At 36.7% G+C, this 19105-nt stretch overlaps 1 protein-coding gene and 1 pseudogene across 3 annotated transcripts in view; one reads left to right on the top strand and one right to left on the bottom strand.

Moving 5' to 3' along the window:
- The window catches only part of TENM2 (teneurin transmembrane protein 2), a 1506090-nt gene that overhangs the window by 635021 nt on the left and 851964 nt on the right, over positions 1–19105 (top strand). The gene's annotated exons all lie outside the window — the stretch shown is intronic.
- Positions 4822–5287, bottom strand: LOC112820096 (ubiquitin-conjugating enzyme E2 L3 pseudogene; annotated as a pseudogene).

Raw genomic sequence — 19105 nt, 5'->3', positions numbered from 1 at the left:
TTTTGTTTTGAGCACTTTCTCACTTTCTGGAGTTACAGGATACTCCAGGCTTTTATATATTTTTTGTTCCAGTCTTAGAATCAGTCATTTCTTCAAAGGGACTGGTTTTTTGGGTTGTTTCCTTGTTTCTTTATTTGAGAAGAGTATTAGAAACCAAGATCTAGGTATGACTTGATGTCTTCAATTCTCTGTTTTAATTCAGCTTTAATATTGGCTGGCCATTGAGAGCTTGATGTTTCTCCCACACAATATGGAAATGTCATGTTTTGTTTCATTCTCATTTATGTACTCGATAAATTTTAGATTTTGTTTCCAGATGTTTGCTTTTGCCTACCAAGACCTCTAGAGCCGGATTGATTTAACCATAGCAGAGCTGTGCTTTTGCTGTAGCTCAAGAGAGCGTAGCTTTCTCCTCCACTCTACCCAGGTATGAGGAAAATATCAGAAATCGAACTAGAATTGATAACGAAATGCATTTATTGAATTTTTAAAAATGAACTAATAAAAGGAATTTGTTCCTTAATAAAATCATTATTAATTAAATCAATTGTCTGAGATAATTATATTTTGGCTTCATTTTTCTTAAACCCTAAGTTACACTGATCTGCCTTTTGTATAAGAGATGTCATATTGCAGAGGGCATGGGATGGCAGTATGACTGAGGCAAAAAATACTTATCATAACAATTCCTGTCATCATAAAATTTATTAATTTCAGACCTGAAAGGAATCTTAAAAACATTCTTTAACTGAATCATCTTAATATTGAGTAAAATGGCTTATGTAAACTCATCCATTTAGGTAGCTGCAAAACTCGAACCAGAATTCAAGTGTCCCCAGATGCAGATTCTATCCAGACTAGAAAAAAAAAAAAAGCAATTAATTCAAGAACTTATACATATATATGTGTAATTGCAGAGAGAAGAAACTCATTTGATGAAGCATTTTGGTGGCTGAGGGCATGACCATCTGAATTACATTTGCTATTTTTGCCTTTAAGACTCACTAGGTAGAATCAGGAAATTTTGAAAAGAAATTCAACTCAACTTGGAACTCAGATGTACAAGGGGACATTCATTATTATTAATTAATTATTCCTTTATTTAAAGGAAAATAAAATAGATAGCTTTTGATGATTCACCAAGAATATATACCTTTGAGTGGCACTAAAAATGAAACTGAAGATTTCCTAGGGGCGCCTGGGTGGCTCAGTCGTTAAGCGTCTGCCTTTGGCTCAGGTCTGGTCCCAGGGTCCTGGGATCTAGCCCCGCATCGGGCTCCCTGCTCCGCGGGAAGCCTGCTTCTCCCTCTCCCACTCCCCCTGCTTGTGTTCCCTCTCTCTCTGTGTCTGTCTCTGTCAAATAAATAAAATCTTAAAAAAAAAATGAAATTTTGTCAGAAGTGGAACAGAAAGACCTGTCCTATTGTCAAGGGACTTCTCTCCAAGTCTGCCTGTCCATCCGTCCTCCCTCCCTTCCTCCCTTCCATCCCCCCTTCCTTCCATCGTTCCTTCCTTCCTTCCTTCTTTCCTTCCTTCTTTGATCCATCCATCCATCTACATTTATGTATGGAAAACCTTCAGTCTATATACCCAGCACTGTTGTGGGTGCTGAAAAACACACAAGTCAGTTAGACAAAAGACTCCCCTTGGTGGGGCTTAGATTCTAGTCATCAGCTCCCATGCATACGATGCTGTAGGATTATGGTAGAATGAAACACTGAGTGCTACATGAAAGAATCCACTGCAGTACTCACCATACATTTCCTAATGTCCTCTTGAGAACATTTGAGAAGAGAGGAAAAGTTACCTCATCCCAAACTCTAGTAGCAGACAAAGAAATTTCCCCATCTGCCTTTTAAACTTTTTAACAGACTGGGGGTTTATTATTCAGGAATAACTCCATTATGCTGGTCCTGCTTAGAGTTTGGGGAAAATTGTTCAAATCATATGGGAAGTGGTTCTTTGGAAGCCCCAGTAACATGAAAAAAAAAACAACCAGGAGATTTACAATCCAAAGCCAGACTTAATAATACATAACAAATTGCAGCTCTTTTGGGGACTCTCCCTAGGTACCATTCCTAGGGATTCCAAGTGTTTAATTGAAATTTCTTTGGGGACCGTAGTAATCATTCACTTAAGCATTATATTTATATTTGTGCATGAAGGAAGGAAGTCAAAGAGCTAATAGACCAAGTGAGCAGAATGGCTGCTTTTCAGCTGCAGGCCATGACGAGCTGGCAATTCTCGGAGGAGCGCTTATCCCGGAGACAGCTTGCTTCCATTGTCCTCCAGGGACTGGAGGAGGACAGAGATGTGACTGACAGCTGTTTCTTCCTGGACTGAGACAGAACGCACGATCCCCGTGCAGCCTGTTTAATCAAACTATTTTCAGTCTAGAGGATTTAAATACCTCAAGATAGAAAAGTATTCTGGTATAGATTTATTCTTAGAAAGGCTATTCTTTTTACCCTCATGGTTAGCATGGTGTTTTACTCCCAGGAGAGCTGTGGCTTCATGATTTTCAAAGCAGAGTTAATGAGTAACTATTATTCTAGGAATATTGTAGCCGCTAACATTTGTGATGGAATCAAAATAAAAGTCATGCTGTTACAATGACTCTGTTTCTTTGCATAGTCAGAGATCCCACCTCCTTTCAATTCATATGAGAATAGTAGATTAGCTTCAAATAGTTCTTTCCACATTCGGTAAATCTCAAGTGTTGACTCTATTGTCGTTTTCTGGGCTTTGCAGGTGCAATTTTCACCTACATGCATAGAAATACTTGCATGCAACTGGTTTAATTTTTTAACAGCTTTATTAAGGTATAATTTACAAATCACAATGCTCCCCTTTCACGTGTCCAGTTGCGTGAATTTTAGTAAATCAACAGAGTTGTACACCCATCATCACAACACAACTTTAGAACATTTCTATCCTCCCCAAGGGATTTCTCGGGCTCATTTGCTCTCAGCTCCAGTCCCAGGTAGCACTGGTTTAGTTGTAACCTACTTTGTTATAAGGGTTTATGTTCATCACCTGAACGTCTAGGTTTAGTTTCCTTGGATGTGGACATTAGTGTGTATTTTTTAATACAGGTAGATGTTTAGATTAAAATATTCCTTATTTTATAAATGAGGAAATAGAAGTTTAGAGAAGCCAGGAAAATGACCCCCGATCCCAGAGCAACGAAGCTGGAGGATTTGAACTTCATTTAGTCTGATTCCAAAGCCCCTTTACACTGTGTTGCATGATCACTCTTAGTTTGAGAGTGAGCTGGTTGGGCATCTTAACAGAAGTTGGAGATGAATCAAAGATGATTCTTGTTATTCTTGAGCATGTGTATATCACTTTGCTTTTCTAACTTCTCAATTCTCTTATTATTTTCATTACTATATATACATATATACTATATATGTACAGGTTATATATATACACACACACTTATACACGAGCATCTCTCTTTTTTTAAAGATCTGTTTATTTAAGAGAGAGAGAACACAAGAAGGGGCAGCGGGAAGGGGAGAAGCAGGCTCCCCACTGAGCAGGGAGCCTGATGTAGGGCTCGAGCCCAGGACCCTGGGATCATGACCTGAGCCAAAGGTAGATGCTTAACCGATTGAGCCACCCAGGCACCCGCATATCTCTTTTTTTATTTGGGGTTTCATTGGGGTTTGATGTCTGACAATTTTCTGATGCTAACTTATGTGATCATTGTCTTCCTTCCTGTTAAAAAACTGTGCTAAAGATTCTGCTATTATCTCTTTTCTCATATGTATGAAAACATCTCATAAAAACATTTGTTATTGAAGTATAATATTGCTGCTATTGGAATACAATATAATGTTACATATTGACCAGGTAGTTCCTTATGTCCGAATGTTTACTTGAAGATACTTGTATTAGTCAAAGCTGTTTTTTTTTAAATTCATAATATAAATAATTAGAGATTTAATATCTGACATATCAGATTGATGCTAAATTTTATTATGTTGGACTGGTAGGAATTTTAATAAAATCTTAGTCACCAACTCATGATACTGCAACAGAAATTAGTGTAGGGCTGTGAGAGCTTTGTGGAACTGCCAAAATCTGAGTCCAAGTTCCTGCTTTTCTTGACCATGTCCTTCAGCAGGTTGTATCATTTTCCTGCTCCTACAAAATAGCTCTCACTGAATAGTAGTTTCTTTTCATTAACAACTTCCCAACAGAAAGTCAGTGTTTTATCTTTTGAATCACATAGTAGTGTATGTTTCCTGTAAAGCACAACTTCAAACAATTCAATATTGGCTGCATTATTTTGGTTAAATCTAGATGATGAGACAAGGAAATTCAAATATATATAAAGGATCAGCCACAATCAAAATTAATTTTTTTTTTTAATTTCTGTGAAGCCCAGAATCAGGAATGCTGATGACTGAGTTCATCTCCTCCAGGGGATGACTCTGGAAACACGGTTCCTTTCATTGGTGGCGCCCCCATCTTGAATCTGTCATTGCCGGATCTCCTGCATCACAAGGGAAAGAGAACATGGAGGGGGATCATTTGCTTTTTCAGCTCTCTGGATTTTATTTTATTTTATATTATTTATTTATTTATTTATTTATTTATTTATTTATTTATTTTAGAACATCTTAAATTTTTAATCCTTTCTTTACAGGTTACCTAGACCACTTTTGATTAAGAAAAATGGAAAGTTAGTAACTACCACAAGCAAACGCCAGGCGGCGGCACGTGTCAATTTTCTAGAGTCCTGCTTTGCGGGGTGTCTGAACGCGTTGCTCGGGGTCTCCGCTCACACTCGCTGGAATCGGTCGCGGCAGTTTAGTCCACAGGTCGCTTCTACCCCTACTTCTTTGTAAACTCTTCAGCGCTCTTACAGAATCTTTTACAGCCCTTAGAGTTATTCTTCAGCTAGGTCAGCCCGAAGTGGGTGCTCGGGCTGGGGGTCGTTCACCAGTGCTATGAGGGACTGGATTACTTAGTCGGTTTTGGTTGCTGGCTTCCAGTTTTCGGCACTAATGACTGGCAGAGAGACCTGCCCCTTTTCATCGATGTTCAGGTGATAGATCTTTGTTTTAAATGTGATCTTCGGTGGTTTGAATGGGTACTCTGCTGGAAAGTTGATTTCGATTCTGAAGTCCCCCTTATCATATGGAGGGTGGTCAGGAACAATAAGCCCTTGCCAAGTCAATAAATTAGCTTCATCAACCTGGATGTTAGGGAAGTTTTTCATCCCACATTTGCGGATTTCTTCAAGCTCCTTCATCAGCCTCCTGCTGGCGGCCATCTTGGATCTGGTGCTGCTAGCTCTCTGGATTTTAAATGACACACATCACTTCTGCTTCACTCGGTTGACAAGAACTAGACATGCGGTCTGACCTAGATGGCTTGGGAACAGGGAGTGATCATTCCTGGCTGGGCAACCACCTTCTAGTAGCGGTTCTATACCATGGAAAGGGAAACACTAATTTTAGTAGACAGTTAATTCTCTGTGACTTTCAAGCTAAATCTCTAGGCAGAAAATTAGAGGCGTTCTGACTCTGAAACGTAAAGGAATCTTGAACCCTGGGCCAATTAGGTGTCTATGGGGGAATGGTGGTAAGTAACTTGGTAACTCTCAGGTGAGGGGATGGTCCCAATTAGCTGTTTTTGAAAGTATCCTGGCCCACGTCACTGTATTAAATTTAAAAATTGCCGTTGCTCTGGTTAGAGGGACTTTGGGAAGGGACAGCTCTAGGTGGGTCCTTCTCACTTACTGCAGGCTCTCAGCAGAATCCCTAGGGATTCTGGAAAGGTAGATGAAAACCACTAGAGTAGATTAGCTCAGAATCCCTTCCTCTCTCACCATTCTCTGATTTAAGGTTTTTATTCTCTCTCCCTTCTCTTTTACTTCTTAATAAAATCTTCTTTAAATGATCACTATAGAAAGTCTGGAGCAGAAACTAAAGACTGGCAGCCCAAAGACCTACCTTATTTGGATTGCACTTTTTTAAAATTACATTTTTTGGCCATTATTTATAAATAAGTAAATATTACACAGAGTCTAGATTTAAGGCTTTTTTAGAAAAAAATGCAAAACCAGGCAACATTAGTTCTATCTTTGTGGATGGCAGATATCTACTGGAGTTAACAACTGCCTTACCAAAATTCTCATTTTTCTACAAGCCCCCACTGCTCCTTAATGCCCTTTACACTGGGTGACTTAGCTCCTTTGTGTTAACTGCCTAGCTTCTGTAAGTCATTTGAATTTACAAAATGCGATCTAGTGGAAAATAATATGACCTCATTGAAATTTTTATCTTTTTCAGGCAAGCAGATAGTTATTAAAAACTTGTGAGCAAGATTAAATTGAATCTCCACTTTCAATTGTTCTTCAACCTATTTTTCATAGAAAGTTCTACTGCGTGATCCTCTCCTTTTTGGAAGACATTTATTTATAAAATGAATTTTCCACAATAATTATTCCCCATTGCCTCTGTTACTCCCCATAGCCTTTCGGTCTACAGGATTTTAGACTTCTGCTTTGAATTAATTTAAGTAGTGATTTTCTCTTACCAGACAAAGGGTCTATATAGCAACAATATATATGACAAAAGACATAATGGCACTTTTTTTTTTTAAATTTGGCAATCTATTTCTTAGAGTTGTTGCTAATAATGTCTTTCTGAGGATGTGTAGTGAAACTTTGACATATGTCATGGTTGTCAAAGTCAGCATTAACACAAAATAATAAGTTATTTAATATAGGACTCAACTTTATTATTTTTTCAAGTAAGCTGTCTATCACCAAGTTCTAAAGTGGATTTCTTTAAAGTCTCCCTGTCTCCAGAGAAAAGGGGAAAAGGCAGTGTGTCCCTGGACAGGATCTATGACTCATTATGTCAATCAAACCCCACTTCAGAAGGGAATAAAGAGATTTGTATCTCAAAGCTGTGCATAACGACTCCTCAGCTTTTCATTTCATATTTATGAGCGGTTTACTTTGAAGTGTTTATCAGCCAATGCACAGAAACATGAGGGAGCCTTGCCTGAAACCATACTCACGCGTCTAATCTGTGAAATGCTTGCTGAGCAGACTAGCTCATCAGCGCATGCCATGCAAAAATAAATACATAAATAAACTTTTTGTTATTTGAGGTCTTGGAGCCATGTCTTTATATGAACTATAAAAAAGGGATAAATGGTGCTGAACATTTGGAAATCGGTGTAACACAGGAAACTTGGCTCTGTGATGTGCAAAAGGAAGAGGGGGTGGATAATTTCTTGCTTGAAATAAAACCTGGTAGAATGCAGAGAAATAAAAATACACAGATATTTGCATATACTTCTCAGATGGTCTAAGGCTTTGGGTCTGTCCAAGTGACCACATGATGGCAGTGAATAGTATAGGTTGTTTTGTTTAAAAATATACATACAGATATATATTTTTTGAAGACAGAATTCTCAGAATGGTTAGAGAGATGGCACTGCCAAGGTGTCAAAAGCACTAAACAGAAAGCTGTTTTACATATTTTATCTGTATTAGTGTCCCATGTGTATTTTAAGATGTATAAAATTGGTAGAAGGAAAAGTCAGAGAAGGTGAAGAAGGGGACGGGTGCATAGAGTTAAAAAAATAAAAGTATACATTCTTGATGAATGACACTGGTACGTTCCCTCTATTTTTAATCTACCTCTCTAACTTTCTTTAACTCAACAAATGTTCATTGAGCAGCTACTACACTAGATCCTGATCCAGTGGTAGAGATCAGTCAGCGTTGCTGAGAAGGATCTGGCATGTTGAGCAGGGCTGACAAGTTGACAAGCTAATGTTACTGTCACACATCAGTTTCTTACTCTGACCAAGGGATGCTCAATTCCCTACTTCTTGACATCGGATCCCTTATGTCTGTGCTTCATTCTCAACTCTTCATAGCAAAAAGGGTGTTTAAAGAAGTAAGCCTAATTCACTTTTATAACCTGTAGATTATTTCATTGATTTGAACAGTTGGATGGACATAAAGGATGGGAATTCAGAAGCCATTCTCTTATAAAAGAGTTAGTTTCCTGTTTTGCCCTTTTTGTGCAGATTCCCTTCAGTATTCTAATTGGGAAAAGTGTCTCTGATGCCTAGACTCTCACTAGAAATATCTTATAGTCACTTGAAGTTTAAAGCGGAAAGTCTTTAGACTCAACTAGAAAGCATGACAGGTGAGAGAGCACCCAGGCTTGGGAGCCAGAAGGAGAAATGCACTAATTGGGGCTATTCTATCTACTCATCATATGGCCTTAGAAATGTTATTTCTGTCTTTTAAGCCCATACCTTCCTCCTCATTTTGTCTTGAGGATTATATGAGAGTTTACATGTAATGTGTTTATAACCCAGTCTTGACACATACAACACAACCAGTAACTATTAAGCCATAAATGTTTGTTGAATGACTGAATGAAGGATGCCAACCCTTCTGATCCCATCCTTTTATTTTCAGAGAAAACCTGAGGAGTCAGGGGATGAAGGGGCTTACCCAAGATTGTATGTTTGCCTCTCAGGCTTTCTAGAGAAAAAAAAAAAAAATAGAGAGAGTTATCTCCCCCACTGCATCTGCCTTCCCACACCCACCAGTGTAGGTAGAGTGAAAAATAAAGTCACCAGGAATACAGCATGATATTGGCATTGTATACGTATATGTTTATCTTGTTTGTTAGCCTATGGAGATCACCCAAAGCAGGGACACAGCTTTTCCATCTCTGTATCCCTGGTTGGTTCCTAGCACACCTTTTTGTCTATTTGTAGAACTGCTTTGAACTAATCAGTTTGAAACATAAACAGTGGGTGCCCTTGGGTCTCTGTGAGCCATATAATGGCATTGATTCTGAGGAAGAGAGACTTAAGTACAAAGAAGCATAAAACCTGCCAGATATGTAGGAATGTCAACCAAAGCCTTTGTGGGGTGTGTTCCTGATAATGCTGATGGATAGGTTTTCTGAAAAGACTATTTTGATTTTCTTATCCGAATGGAGATTGAGTACACTGCACACAAGAGAAAATGATTTGGAGCCAATTCTAAGAGAGAGGAAATTGAAGCAAGAAATAAGTGTTTGAAATAATAATCTGCTGCTGATCCCTAAACAACCTGAAATGAGAGCATAGGAATTAATGAGGCTCCTAACCCCTTGTGACATAGGCATGTGGGACTTATGCCAGTGAAACAGCAATTTCCCTGGTGGTCTGTTCACAGGCTATGAGCGAGCAAACAAAACCAATGTCCCCTTTGAAAACAAAGCTATCTTAATAAGGGAAAGGTTCTCAGAGGAAGGCTAACAAAGTGCCAGGTAGTGCAAATGTTTTTCATAAAGCACCTGGAAAAACCTCAGCAAAGAGAAACATCTCAGTAGAGAACAATTAAGTGTCACATTGGATTTCATTGCCCATCATTCCAGAGAAGTAGCAGTTTTGCTGGAAAAAAGTTGGCTTTCTATGAAGGAAGCAGTCTACCAGGAGTGACCACTGATTTTTTTTTTTTTCTTTTTAAGGCAGGGAGAGGCAAGAGAGATGCATCTCAGTTCTCAACTCTGTGAGAGATATGCTTTGTGATTTCTGGAAAGCTCAGGAACCTCCCTGCTTTTCTGCTACTTGGGGGAGATAATTCTTGCAACTTTCCATGGATGATGTTGATTCCTAAGGCAGTTTGCTTTGAAAATCTTCAATAAATGTGTGCCCTCTGAATACCAAATGGAAGAGATAGATAGTATAGTCACTGGATTCTGGGAGATATTTTGGGAAAATGAGGAATGCCAAGGAAGTGGTCTGTAATGACTGAACAGTTGTTCTACTAATTAGAAGAGGCAGGATGATATTAACTCTGGGCATAGCTTTGCCAGAGCACCTGAAAACGGAGACCAGGCACTTCTCCTGTGCCTCTGGAGCAGTCAAGTGGCCAGAGCACTTGGTGTCTGTGCAGGGGAAAATGTTCTTTGTGCATTTCAGGATAGGAACACTATTAGAGCACAGTCCTCATTTCATTTTAAAATGCTTTGAGGAGGTTGATGTTTTCATTCATTGTGATTTTGGCCTTCCGTACATGGGGAAGGATTTCATGGAGGATGCAGGGCTGCACCATAACTTTCATGGACCTTAGGCACTATTGCCTTTGTTGGCCCCTTCCTCCCGAAAAAAATATTTGATATTATAGTTACAACTATGTAATATAAAGACAAACAAATTATTATTAAAGATTAAAACATTTTCTACAAACTAAAGGTTTTTTTTCTGATTTTAAAAGAAATTAAACTATTTCTGTGGGCCCTTGAAGGTGTTATGGCCCTAGTTACTGTGTCTGTTGTACCTACTGTGTAAGTTGGCCTTCGGGCTATTGAAATTGACATGTCTTTTTGTCGTATTCATCCATGGATCTAAAAAAGTGAATTTCAGTATTTTGAGGCAAAGACTTCTTGTCTGAAAAAATGGTACAACCATCTGATGAAAAGTAGAAGTTTGTGATATAATGTGAATTAATTTCTATGGGTTCAGAATTTATAGTTACCATTTACACATAAGGAATAAATTGGTCCACATATAACACATCACCCTAATTGCTCTACTTTTCCCCCAACATAAGAACCATTCATTTTAATAACAGTGTTTTTACATTGCATTTAATATTTTCTCATTTTTAAGAACTGAATATAGTCACCATAATGTAATTTTTATGCAAATCAAAGCAGCCCTAGTGAATGATGAGTTCATTGTTACATGTGCACTGTAATAAATTTGTCCCAGAAGTTTTGGAAGTTTATTAAATTTCAAGTGGTCCCTTACTTCTGCTCTGCAGTTGTACTGAACTGTCTGATCTATGCATGGCCTCACACTCTTAGATGTCTGCTTTATCTCCCCCGCTCTCTCCTAAGCCTCAGGCACCTCCTTCCCATCCTCAATCAGTGGCAGACTCCCAAATCCACATCTACCATCTACCCACTCCCACCAGCTGCACCCACAGGCTCTGCCTTCCTTCCTATCACTATAAATGAACAATCTCTACTCTTATCCCAGGTGAAACCCCCACTTGTATGCAAGGTCAGTGTCCTACTGATCTACTCAAGAATGTTGCATCAAGAGTTCTCCCAACTCTCTTTCCTAAATGAACCATTCTTTCATTCCTACCAGCATACACACATGCTGTGACCTTCCCCCAACTTCTGTTCACTTACTTTTTCCATCAGCTACCACCACATTCCTTCACTCCTTATTGTAGCACATCTCAGATGATGTGTTTGTCTTATTGCCACTGATTCTTCTCCCCTATTTTCTTATAAACACAGTCCAATCAGATTATCACATATACCCCTCCACATAACTCTTTTTGGTGTTTGTTTTTCACCAACATCACTAGTGATTACCATATTGCTATATCTTCATGTCACATTCTCGATTCTCATCTTAGCAATCTATCAGCAATGTTTGAAACAGTTAATTGCCCCTTACTCTGTGATACACTTTCATTACTTAGATTCTGTTCTAGCATATGCTCGTGGCTTTCCTCCTACTGCACTGGTTGTTCATTTTCATACTCCTTTACAGCTTCCTCCTCTTTGCTCCAAACTCTGAATATAAAAGTGACTTAGGGCTCAGTCCTTGATATTCTTTTCTATGTAGAGTTATTCCACACTGTGACGTTGTCCAGCTCCATGGCACTAAACAGAATCTACATGCCAATGACTCCCAAATCTATATCACTTACATATCTATATCTTTTATATATCCAACTGCCTACTCAGCATCTCCATTTATATGTCTAATATGTAGTTCAAACTCAGATATCCAGGATTGAAATCTTGGTCTGTATGTGTCTTCCCCATCACAATTGATGGCAACTCCTTCTGATTTTCAGTTCAAAAACATTGTCACGGGGGCACCTGGGTAGCTCAGTCATTGGGTGTCTGCCTTTGGCTCAGGTCATGGTCCCAGGGTCCTGGGATCGAGCCCCACATCAGGCTCCCTGTTCGGCGGGAAGCCTGCTTCTCCCTCTCCCACTCCCTCTGCTTGTGTTCCCTCTCTCGTTGTGTCTCTCTCTGTCAAATAATTAAATCTTTAAAAACAAAAACAAAAACAAAAACATTGTCACATTCAACTCTTTCTGCCATACCCTACATACAGTCCATTAGGAAATCCCACTCTGCCAACCACTTTGCTCCTTACAACCAGAATAGGCTGTGATCATCTCTTACAAATGCATTCTGAGTGGTCTCTTTGATTCTGTTCTTATTCCCCTCCTTCAGTATTCTAACCTAACAGAACAATCCTTTAAAAATGAAAATTAGACAGTGTCACCCCTCCCGAAAACAATGCAATGGTTCTCTGTTTCCCTCTTGGTAAAGATAAATGTCCTTAAAATCACTCTCGAAGCCCTTTAGAACTCAGCTCTCATTAACTCTCTGACCCTTTCTTATAAGATGGCATCTTTGTTCACTGCATTCCAGCCACAAAGTTCCTCTCGCTGTTCCTGGGACATGCCAGGCACACTCCTGCCTGGAACCTTTACACTGATGGTTTCCTTTTGCCACAGGTATTGGAAAGGCTGACTCTTTCAGCTTCTTCAAGTCTTTGTTTAAATTTCATCTTCTCAGTAAGGCCTTCCTCGATCAAATTATTCAAAACACAAAAGGCTTTCACCCCTCTATTTTCTGTTTTCTTTTCATAGTACTTACCACCTTTGAGGGTACTACACACTTATTCATTATGTTAATTGTTTAATATCTGTTTGCCCCAGCTAAAATATAAGCTCCACTAGGACAGAGATCATTATCTCTTTTGTTTTCCAATATATCCCAAGCCTGCAGAACAAGGTTTAGCAGTTAATAAGCACTTAATAAATATTGAATGAATGAATGAATGAATGAGTGAATGAATGAATGAATGAGGCTCTTTACCTTTGTTCTACTTGCCTAGATTCCCTTCTTTTAGGTTTATGTCTCCTCTCATGTTTTCATGTGTCTGCTCCCATGAAGTTAGCGGTCTCCATGGCCTTATGAATATAGATATTATTAAACCTATTTTATTGATGTGGAGACTGAAGATCAAGGGTGGAGGAACTAATTAACTTGAACATCATCAGACCATAAGTGGTGGAATAGGGATTCAGATTCTGGATTACTTGCTTCTGGTGTGTTCTTAATCACAAGGATCTAGAGTGTTTCTCCTAGGGAGAAGAGTACATCAGTTTCCTGGCAGTATACCTGTCATGTAATGATTTGTTTGCATGTGATTTTTTTAAAAAAGTTAAGAATATTTTGTTAAAGCAATTATAGGTTCACAGCAAAATTGAGGGGGAAGGAACAGAGATATACCATATACCTCCTTCTTCCACACATGCATAGCTTCTTCCATTATCAGCATTCCCCACCAGAGTGATAAATAAACATTTATTACACCTGATGAACCTGCATTGGCACATCATTATCACCCAAAGTCCATAGTTTACATTACACTTCAGTCTTGATGCTATAAGTTCTGTGGGTTTGGGCAAATGTAAAATGACATGTGTCCATCATTATAATATCATACAGAGTATTTTCACTGCCCTAAAAATTGTCTGTGCTCCACATAGTCATCTCTCCCTGCTGAATCCCTGGCAACCACGGATCATTTTACTGTCTGCATAGTTTTGCCTTTTCTAGAATGTCATATAGTTGGAATCATACAGTATGTAGACTTTTCAGATTGGCTTCTTTTACTTCGTAATATACATTTAAGTTTCCTCCATGTCTTTTCATGGCTTGATGGCTCTTTTCTTTTTGTTCCCGAAAAATATCCCATTGTATGGATGTATCGGTTTATTTATCTATTGGTTGCTTTTACTTTTGTTTCATAACTTCCTTCCTGATTGGCTAGATGTTAAATAGACATGCAAGCAGAGGCAATTCTTTGTAGTTTATTTCAAAATGTAACCATAAAAATGTTGAATGACATGACTTAATAGAAAAATTATGATTTTGCAAATATTTTTAAGTATGTGATAAAAATAGACTGTCCAAGACTTCTATTTTTCAATTATTTGAATTTTTAGAAAAAAAACCTTTAAATCAGAGAAAAGTACAGAGAATAAAGTACATAGTACTCATCCCCTGTAATTAACAAGTGTTAATATTTTCTCAAATTTGTTTCAAATCCTCTTTCCTCCCTCTACTCCCTCCCCAACCACTGCATTCTCCTCTCTGTAGTGACAGAAATAATTGCTATGAAGAATTTGGTGTATGTTTTTCCAGTTCAGATTTATCTTGTTAGTATTATGTATCTAAAAACAACATATAGCAGCCATTATATTTTTCTTATTATGCTTTTGTAACTTGACAATTGGATTTTGAGGTCTATCTCTATTAAGACCCAAGGCAGTTATTTCTATTAATTCTCTACTCATAAAATTGCCAATATGTGGCTAATGGTGACCAGTATTAAAGGTTTGTATCTCTTCTTGCTGGTTTCTCAGGAGACTTATTTCCTCCAAAAGTAAGCAGTGTATAAACTAAACTACTTGGCACATCTAACTTTGGTAACAGTTTTGAGTGGATAGTGTGAAGATTTTGTTTTTAAAGAGTTACCAGTTGATGCCTCTAGATATGCTAAAATCCTTGTAAAGCTGTTGTCTCCATTGTATGTGAATGAATCCATCACTTGTTAAAAGCAATGCTTGTAAGGCCCTTTAGCTGATGGCTCAAACCACATTGGGAATGAAGTATTTTAGTGGCGAGTTAGTCTCTGGTATTGCCGAAACTGATTAGTTACAGCATCACTCACACCATGAACATAATAGTGCTGATGGTAGAGTATTTCAGCTGTGATGATATAAGATTTTTTTACTCCATTGAGCAAGCTTCTGCCTTCTATTCCTGAATTTCCTTTTGACTTTGAGTTTATGTGACTCAACAACTCTCTGTAAGTCAACAGCTGCCAGATGCTAAATGTAATTAAGGCTTTACATGTACTTGTAACCTACGACATGTGTTTGGAACACAGGAAGCAAGGTGGGAAAGGAAGAAAAGGAAAACTCTTGATTCAGTTTCAATTATCCTCTCCCTGTTTAATGATGCTAACGGGCACTAGGAAACTATGGTCTTGCCATTCTCTACAAGCTCTGTGTCTGGATGCTTAACATAGTTTTAAACAAGAATCTAAATCCTAGCAGTAATTGGTAATGAAGCAGTTGATTTAAAGGAATTGATTTACAAACAAGAGTATATCATTAACATTTCTCCCCAATATTTGTGGTTACAAAGTAGACTCTGATTAGTTACTGAACAAAATGTCTGCTGTACATATATTCACCTGGTGGTAGACTGCAATCTGTCCATCTCACAAGATGTCAGGCTATAGATTAATTAATTAACTCTTGAGATCTAGAATAATCCTTCAGTGATGGGAAAGTCAAAATGTTTGCAAAACATCAAGTGCATGATAGAGACAGGGACCTTCATGAGTGCTGAGAATGCAAATGTCATGTCTTTGTCAAAATTTTAGTTAATGTTGGTAGCGTCTTTACTGATAAATCAAATATTCTCCATTTTCCTTTAAGAAACTAGAATGTTACCTTAATTAATAGAATAAACATTAATTATATCTAAATAGACTACAGTTTAACTGGAAAAGTATTCTGTTTGTGTAGAGGTAGGAAAAATTAGAAAAGGCAATCATGTCCATCATTTTGTGTTTCTTTGCTTACTAGTAACATGGTAATAGTAATATTAATAATAGCTAATATTTATTGACTTTTGACTTTGTTCTGGAATATTCTAAATATATATATTCTCTGACACAATGCCCAGAGGCAAGAACTGCTATAATTTCCTCCATTTTACAATTGAGAAAACTGAAAAATAGGAATATTGAATAGCTTGATCAAAGCAAAAAAAAAAATAGCCCTCACAGTAAGTAAGGCAAATCTCCAAGCAGCTAAAATAAAACAAAATAAAAACCAAAAATGAACTAAAGCCAGAAATCTGAAGCTAGAACTGCAAGCTTCTGGTGGGTCTTCACTGAGAGCGAGGACTAATATCAGACCTGCATTTGGGACATTGGACCTTGGACTTAGAGCAAGAGGGACATGAAACTGAGATTCTTGCACTAACCAGGAATCCTAAAAAAGGTATGTGATTAATACTACCACATGTCTTAGACAGAAGCAAATACAAATCTTCATCTGAGGCCCTTGTGATTTTCAAAAACTAAAATAAACCAATGTCAGCTAAAATAAATATAATTAAGTACATAAGAAAACAAACCTTCATAACTAAGAGAAAGCAAATCAACACACAAGCAATTTTCATCTTTGAAGTCCTAAAACATTATAATTTGTTGGATCTGTACTTTCAAATGTATAATATGCAAATTAGCAACTAAGATGGTAATAGAAAAACTGAACAGAAACATTTAAAAAGCTATGTAAGTTTTATAAATGAAATACATAATTGTTGTTAAAAATAGTTGAGTTCATACAGTAAATATGAGATTAGGCACAATTAAAGAGAGAATTAGTCAACTGGAAAAAATAGCAAGAAGAAATTAGCAAGAGACAGCACAGAGAGAAAAGAGATTAAAAATATAATAGAGACATTTAGAGAGAAGGATAATACTTGTTTAATTAGTGAAGAGAATAAACAGTATACAAGTAAGTAAATATTTAAGAAGCAATGACTGAGAAATTTTTAGAATAGAGAAATGATGAAATCGCAGAAATTGAAGGAACAGCATATTAGAACTCTGAATAGACTGACAAGGCATACATATTATAATCCCTAGAGAAACTACTATAAATTATTTGAGGAGATAACTACAATATCAATAGAAAAATTAAAATGAAATTTTAAAAAAATTATTAACCCAAGTGAAGATGGGAAAGGACATATAGAAAGGAATGGTAAAAAAAGGATGGATAGAAAAAACATGGCAAAATGATGAACTTACATCCAGCCATATCAATAATTACATTAATATAAATGGACTGTCATACCAATGAAAAGGAAAAGATTGTCAGATAAATAGCAAGTCCCAAATATATGCTGTCTACGAGAGACATATTTTTAAATACAAAAACACAGAAAAGTTGAAAGGAACAGAAGTAGATGTACAATATGTTTACTACATACAGTAAACCTAAGAAAGCTGGCTTGAGTATTTTCTATTGGGAAAATAGGCTTTAAGGCAAGCAGTATTACAGAGAAAAAGATGGATATTGGAATTGATAAAAGTGTCAATTCACCCCAGAGATGTAAAAGTATATGTGTCTAATAACAATTTGAAAAAGAAGAGAAAAGAAGAGGAGGAGGAGGAGAAAAATTGACAATTGTAAACGGAGAAAGAAAAAACCCATACTTTGTTACAGATTCAACCCTTTCCTCTGCAACTAGTAGAAGAGCTAGCCCAAAATTATCAGTAAGGATCTAGAGAACAACATTGTTATTCCTCTTGACCAAATAGATATTTATAGAACTCTATACACAACTGTAGAATACACTTTATCTTCCATCGAAACACTCAGCAGCATATACTGTATTCTGAGCTACAAAGTAAGTTTCAGTGAATTTCAAGAGGAAATCCTAGAGAGGGTGTTCTCTGTCCATCAAGTACTTAAGTGAGAAATAAATAATGATAAGAAATCTAGACAAGTCCAGATATGTAGAAATAAAATCACACACTTCTAAGTAACCCATGTGATACAAAAGTACAAGAGAAACTAGAAAATATTTGGAATTGAATTATAATTAAAGTACAACATATTCAAATTTGTGGGATATAGGTGAATAGGAAGATTATTAGGCTTGATTGTTTAAGAAATAGTTTTTAAATCAGTGATTTATATTTCTACCTCAAGAGCCTAGAAAAGGAAAAAAAAAAAAAACTAGAAAAGAATGAACAAATAAAACCCAGTGTTAGGTTAAGAAAAACAGTCGAGATAAGAGCAAAAATTAAAGAAATAGAAAATAAACAATAAAAGAAAATACTAAAGCCAAAAAGCTTGTCCTTTGAAAAAATTGATAAACCCCTAGCAAGAATGATCAAGAAAAAAGAGAGAATATACAAATACTCCAAACCCAGAATAAAATAAGGGCTATTGTTATAGATCCTACACATATTCAAAGGTACTGTCATAAACTATAGTAATTTAGATGAAAGGGACAAATTCCTTATAAAATATACTAAAATCAGCTATTATCTCAAGAATGTTTATTAGAGTTAGAGTCACTACATAGTCATGATAATCAGTAATCCACCAGAAAGCTATAATAATTCTAAACCCAAATACATCTATAATAGAGCCTTAAATAGACAAAAGCAAATATTGATAAAACTATGGGGAGAAACACCATTATAATAGGAAATTTTATCATATCTTTCAGTTAGTGATAAGACAAGCAAACAGCAAATGATAGACAAGAATTAGTACCATATAGAGGTAGTGAACACATGATTAATAATTTGGTCTAATTGACATATCTGGAATATTACACTCAGTAATTAGAGAACCTGTGTTCTTCTCAGATACATATATAATACTTACAAAGTTTATCAGTTTTTAAAACAAATTTCAAAATTATTCAAAGATTTAGTAACATAAAAATTTTCCTCTCTACCCAAATACAGTTAAATTAGAAATCAAAAACAGAAATATATGCAAAATATCACAATACATTTGGAAACTTAATAAATAGGTTCAGTAGATGTATAAAATCTTTAGATCTAAACAACAATGAAAATACTATGAATCAAAACTTGAGAGATGTAGTAAAACGGTGCTTAAAGTGGTGCTTACAGAAAAATATATAGTCTGAAATATTCATAGTAAAAAAAGAAGAGTGGCTGAACACTAATGACATAAAGATTCAAATTTTAGAGCTATGGAAAAGAACAGTTGAATAAACTAAAAAGAGGGGAAAGGAATAATTTCTATATATAAGGGTAGAAGTTAATAAATTAAAAACATACACGGAGTCAGAAAAGCAAAAATTTGGTTTTTGAAAGACAGAACCAATCATTGGTGAAACCAATCCGGTTAAAAGAAAGAAAGTACATCCGTTTATTGATGGACATTTAGGCGGCTGCCATGCCTTGGTTATTATAAATAATGCTGCAATAAACA

The sequence above is a fragment of the Callorhinus ursinus genome, unplaced genomic scaffold (genome assembly GCF_003265705.2).
Source record: "Callorhinus ursinus isolate GAN/ISIS: 27379988/994484 unplaced genomic scaffold, GSC_fseal_2.0 scaffold3, whole genome shotgun sequence".
Taxonomy (NCBI): Eukaryota; Metazoa; Chordata; class Mammalia; order Carnivora; family Otariidae; genus Callorhinus; species Callorhinus ursinus.
Note: the sequence above shows the minus strand (reverse complement) of the source record. Positions and strands in the feature narration are given on the sequence as shown.